The sequence below is a fragment of the Brassica oleracea genome, chromosome C6, assembly GCF_000695525.1.
Source record: "Brassica oleracea var. oleracea cultivar TO1000 chromosome C6, BOL, whole genome shotgun sequence".
NCBI classification, from domain to species: Eukaryota; Viridiplantae; Streptophyta; class Magnoliopsida; order Brassicales; family Brassicaceae; genus Brassica; species Brassica oleracea.
This window is the reverse complement of record NC_027753.1, coordinates 12,022,962-12,029,309: the sequence shown is the minus strand read 5'-3', so window position 1 is coordinate 12,029,309 and position 6,348 is coordinate 12,022,962.

Here is a 6,348-nt window from a genome sequence, read left to right as displayed (position 1 = left end):
CTTTAGTTTGGTTAATATTAAGATAAATATATAGTTGTAAATGAAATAATAGAAAATAGTAAAAAATAATAAAATAACGAAAGTTTATGTTATTTTTAGCTGCGAATAAATTAAATATTTAAAGTACATTTATATTTTTTACTTATTTCTTTATTCGTTTTGCAATTTTTTGAACAATAAAATAGATTAAAATATATTAACAAAATTCAAATGATGATGGTTAGTGTGAGAAGAATTAGATAATGTATAATTAGAAAATAGTGAACCAAATTGCAATAATCTAAAAGAAAAAGGATCTAAAATGTAAAAAGACAAAAAGATGACACGTGGCAGCAAACCCCCCTGCCACTTGTCGGAAGAAGGGAAAAAGTCTACTTTATATATAAAGATATAGTTTAGCTCTTTATATTTTACAACAAAAACCATATTTTGTGTATGATTTTATATACAAGATAGTAATGTTCAAAAAAAGAAAAAAGGTAGTATTGTCTAGTGGTTGTGGACGTTCAACAACTTATCATACCATTGTCTGAGGTGAGAACTGTGTGTGTGTTTTTTTTGGTCAACTTCTGACTTTTATAAAAGCTCAATAGGCTAAAGAGGAGTACTCTTTAGTAATGCCGGTCAACGTTCTGTCTCGTTTGGCCGTTCTTCAGTCAAAGAATCTTCCTCTAGTTTTTAGAGGGGAATCGTGTGTGGTTTTGCTTGGTTTTGTGGTAATTGAGGCCCGGTTTCTCCACAATGAAGGCACGATTTAGTCTGAGCCATCCCAGTGTCGTGGTGCTCTCCTCGTTGTGTCTCGACAGGTTAAGTGTCACATCCCGGTTCTCCCAAAGCGGGATGGTTTTGTTTTTCTTAATTATTAACTTGATTTGGACCAAAGCCCATTATCTTTTGGCCTTCTTTTCTGGCCCGTGTAGTAAATCCTAGGGTTGTCACCTCTTTTTCTTATAAAAAGGAGGAGGACCTCCTCATTCTCTTCTCTCCCATTTCGAAACCAGAGCGAAGCCTTGCAGATTTCCAGAGAGATCTGAAAATCCTAGCCGTCAAGGTTTCTCCTTTTCTTGTCTCTTTCGATCTCTCTTGGCTGACCACTCTCTCTTCTTTTTCGCCGACGTATCTCTCTCCTCGCTGGTTGTCGTTCGTTGCACGCTGGAGCCAAGCCATCAGAGATCCTCGATGAACCGATTCAAGTCTGGGTCAAAATCTCTTCGTGTCTTCTTTCTAGATCTGATTACCAGTGATGGTAAGTAAACCATGTTGTCTTTTTCTTCTTCTTCTTCTCGTTCTTGTTCATTCTCTTAAATCTCTCATTTCGGGTCTTTGGTGGTAGCAGCTACCCGTTTATTTGTAGATCTGGTTCGTGGAAAGCCTTAAGTTTCCGATCTGCTTCTTCTCTCTTTTTCATCCGCAGATCTAAGGCCAAGGTGAGGATTGTCGTGATTCTTTCTTCCTTCTTTCATTATCATTTCATAGTAAAAGTTTCTAGCTAAATCATTCATACCTACGTGTTCTCTATAAGCATACAAGTAGTTGTTTGATAACTGAACTATATTATATATATCCTTATATATTGTATTGAAATGTGTGAACACCTAGTTCTATTCATAGGTTGCTAAATCGAATATGGTTGTATGGTGATTGAGACTTGTATGTGAGTGTTTGCATTGTATGGGGAATAAGCATGTGTGGGAAGTGTATATGATAGAAAAGGTCTTAAGGCCTATGTGTTCCGGTGTTAAGTGGTGGAATGATGTATTTGTATGTCTCGGGCGTTACATTGTTTCTTGACTGGATCATGTGGCGACCGCGTGAGTTGGCATGATTCATCGCCGGAGCGAGCATGCGCTTGTGTGAAGTTAAGAATATAGTAGCATAGTTGACGTGGAGACAGCGTGATGTGGCGTGAACGTGTGAATGTAGTCACACTGATCACGTGGAGACAGCGTGATGTGGCGTGATCGTGTGAGTGTGGTGGCGCGGATCACGTGACGACAGCGTGATGTGGCGTGATTGCGTGAAGGCATGGAATTTATGGAGACAACGTGATGTAGTGAGTTCTCACGCGACAACATGAGAGGCGTGGAGACAGCGTGATGTGGCGTTAGTCTCATGTTGGCACCGTCGGGGTTTATCTTTGTTTCTTGTTGTTTGCTATTGCTTTACTGGATGTTCTAGGTAGAGCTTTTGTTATGTTGTGTGGTGAATGTCAGGTGATGATTTCAGGGCTCTTGGAGCTTCCCTCACTGAGATTTTGTCGAAATGCTCACCCCTCCTTCTTCCCTTTCCATTTCAGGTTCGGCTCATGTTGTTGGGTTTTTGTTAAAGACGTCCTGGGATCCTAAAGACACATTGTTTCGGCCTTATGGCTGGAGACAAGTGTCATGATATCGCCGACCATTTCAGCTATGCTGGTTCGGAGTGTCACAAGTGGTATCAGGGCCCATGAAAGACTTTCTAGTCCTAACCTAGAGGGTCAGGCTCGACTCAAACCAATATGAATCGAACAAGTTTTTAATCTTTTACTTAATGGTTGAGTTTTCCCCTTGATCCTTTCGGAATCCGGGGCGAATTCCCAGTTAAGTGGGGTAGAGTTGTCACATCATGGTTCTTCTAAACCGGGATGGTTTTGTTTTTCTTAATTATTAACTTGATTTGGACCAAAGCTCATTATCTTTTTGTCTTCTTTTCTGGCCCGTGTAGTAAACCCTAGGATTTTCACCTCTTTTTCTTTTAAAAAGGAGCCTTCTCCTTCTCTTCTCTCTCATTTCGAAACCAGAGCGAAGCCTTGCCGATTTCCAGAGAGATCTGAAAACCCTAGCCGTCAAGGTTTCTCCTTTTCTTGTCTCTTTCGATCTCTTTTGGCTGACCTCTCTCTCTTCTTTTTCGCCTACGTATCTCTCTTCTCGCTGGTTGTCGTTCGTTGCACGCTGGAGCCAAGCCATCAAAGATCCTCGATGAACCGATTCAAGTTTGTGTCCAGATCTCTTCTTGTCTTCTTTCTAGATCTTATTACCGGTGATGGTAAGTGTAGATCTTAAAATATACATTAAGTATTTGATAGTGATCTAGAGTTTAATCTAGGGAAGATAAAATGATGTCGGCAACGATATTTTTAAAACACAACGATGTAATTAGTTTCTAGTAGGCAAAGATGGATTTTATTGATGAATAAGATTGAATACAATGAATGAAATAAGATCGAACGTTACAAGCGAGATCAATAAGAGAAAAGACTTAAAGCTAGGTGAAAACAAGGTCGATGTGTGTGTGGCTCTCTCTAGGGTTTTCAACGTGTCTCCTTTCGTATCCATCGATCTCTTCTTATAATGGGCTGCTTCTGCGATCTTCGCAACCGCTCTGCGATCTCTGGCTCCTTGAATCAATCTCTTCCTGATCGTCAGAGTTGGCTTCTTCGTTTGTTGCGTGACACAAGTCATTTAGGCCCAATTTATTAATTATCCAAAATCAGGTCCAACATTTGTCCCCCAATCTCTTTTCTTCGGGATGAATGAAGGGAGATGATCTACATAGGTTTTGTACGTTACTTCTCATGCGCTTTTTAGTTTTCCCGCGTAATGGCTATACGCGCCGCATTAGGGCGAATCATTAAATTCCTCGGGCCTAGCGATAGAGCTGTTAGGGCTTGCGATGGCTGATAAGTACCCGAGAGCGTTCCTACGCTGTCTTAATCCTCTTTTTTCCTTTTGCAATCAAAGACTTTTAATTACCAAATTCTGATAAGATGGCTCCATTGTTCTTCTGTCCTCTTCCGATGACCACATCTAAATGGCTCGAGGAACTTTATACCGTCCACGGCGTCGATCGGGTCGTGTAGTTGATTTGGCTTCCACGACTGAGTCTCCGGAAGCCGTTCGTGATGGATTCGGTGGGGCGTATCTCACCTTCTTTGAGACCTGTGGTCTTTTCTACCCGATCCCGGAGCCTACCCTTAGTGTTTTAGCAGAGCTGGGTTTGTCGCTCACGTAGATGTGCCCCAATTTTTGAGACATCTTTTGGCACTCCTAGTCGAGGCTCGCGAAGAGGTTTTATCATTTGGCCTCGACGAGCTTCGTCATCTCGTTCTGATGAAACGAAACAAATAAAACTCTGGGACCTTCCATATGTCTCCCTGTCCAGGACGTAACATCATACATGGTATCCCGTATCGTGATCAGAACTGGCGAGAAGAATTCTTCGTCTTCAAGATCGACGAGGTGTTGGGGTCAAAATCGGTCACGATGGAATCAATGTCTGAAAGTCCGTAAAAATCGGCATAAACGTTTTTACGAAAAATAAATCTTAGAAAAAGATTTATTTTTACGAAGAATCTTGCGGACAAAACACATTCACGAAAATTCGGAGAAAGACTCGAACAAGGTTGCCGCGTAGCAACCAGCGCAAACCCGGTCGCTACGTTGCGACCAAGCACGTACACGGCTCGGTCGCTAACCGAGCTCTCACCAAAGCTCTGTCGCTACGTAGCGACCGAGCTCTTACCGAAGCTCGGTCGCTACGTAGCAACCGAGCTCTCCCTGAAGCTCGGTCGCTACATAGCGGCCATGCACGTACACGGCTCGGTCGCAACGTAGCGACCGAGCTCTCCCCAAAGCTCGGTTGCTACGTAGTGACCAAACACGTACACGGCTCGGTCACTACGTAGCGACCGAGCTCTCACCGAAGCTCGGTCGCTACGTAGCGACCATGCACGTAGCTCTTACCGAAGCTCGGTCGCTACGTAGCGACCGAGCTCTCACCGAAGCACGGCTACGTAGCGACCGAGCTCTCCCCGAAGCTCGGTCGCAATGTAGCGACCGTGCTTTCTTAAAAATCGATACGACACGAATCCATGCATTCTCGTCTACTCTTTAATGCTATCTTCCGAAGACCGTAGCCAACCCAATTCATGTTTCTCGTCATTTGAAGTCATTAATCAAACTTACGATAAAAACCGCGAAAAGTTCGTTTTTATCGAAAGAAGCCGTAATAAACGTTTCGAGTCAAACAACGGCCCAAAGAGACCTAAGACGTGACTCGAAACCCACTTACGATTTCTTAACCAAAAGCCCATAAACCGTAGGACGGTTTATGCTTGGTTCGTAAGGAAAGATAAATGTCAAGTTTCCGTGGATAAATACGAAATTTTGAAGATAATTACGAAGATCGGAAAAAATGGAATATCTCCATTTTTATGCTATGACGGCTTAAGGGCAGAAGAGAAAAAGCGTAAACCGACCTAGGAGCCAGTATATAAGGAGTCGTAGGCGAGAGTCATGGGAGGACCGGTCACATCAAACTTAGCACTTAGAGCGATTTTAGGCAATTTTCCATTTTTGTTATACGAACTGCGGCTCAATTAGGCTTTTTCCGTCTTAGGGTTTTAGAACTAAGAATCTCGCCGATAGCTTATAGCCCAGGCACTTACCTTGTTGTAAACGCTCAAGCGCAGATTCGGAATAAGAACTATCTTGCTCTCTTTTTCGATTTCTTATTTTATTATTGTTCTCGTTTCGTGTTCTGATTGCTTGGCGTGTGGTATTAGCAGATATCCGGGACTTCTAGGAAACTAGGGTTCTCCTACTTTCCTAATTTAAACGGAAATCGACAGTGTGAATTTCGGTTCCCACAGTTTGGCGCTAGGAGGGGAGGTACGGATCAATCTAACTCTCAGCCACAAAACGCTTGATCAAAACAATGTCTGAATACACGAAAGACAAAATCGCAGTTCGCAACAACGCTGGTTAGACAACCCCAGCCACCACTGCGCATATGGCCAACGATTACGCAAACGCCATAGTGCCTAAAAAAAAATCAAAAAATAAACCTAGCCGCGACTTTTCGCCAACAGGAAGTGCTACGAGACGAGCTTGCGATTTCTATGTCTAAACATAAAGGAAAATGATAAATTTTATCAAATCCCGTAATTTTGGCTTATTTCCGAGCTAAAGAAGTTTCAATGCGTAAGGGTTTTACCAAAACACGTTTTCCGAAAACTTTTCGGAAGTGTAAAACTTGTTCTCCCAAAACCCGCAGAAAACCCCTAGGTTAATCGCGGAAAAAGGAAGTGCAGCAAATTGATTACACAGCTCGGTCCCTACGTAGAGATCGAGCTCTAGCCCAGCTCGGTCGCTACGTAGCGACCTGTCAGAGTTTCGTCTCAATCGGAGTTTTCGTTTCGTCTCAATCGGAGTTTCCGTTGAGATTTTACGACGAAAACAAGTAAGACTCGTCTAAACTCCTTCGCTTGCTCCTACTCGCCCTTACCTCCATCTTTGTGTCCTCTTTCAAATTTCGATCGAAGCGTCTCTTGTTTCGTCTTGATTGGAGTTACCATTGAAACTTTACGAT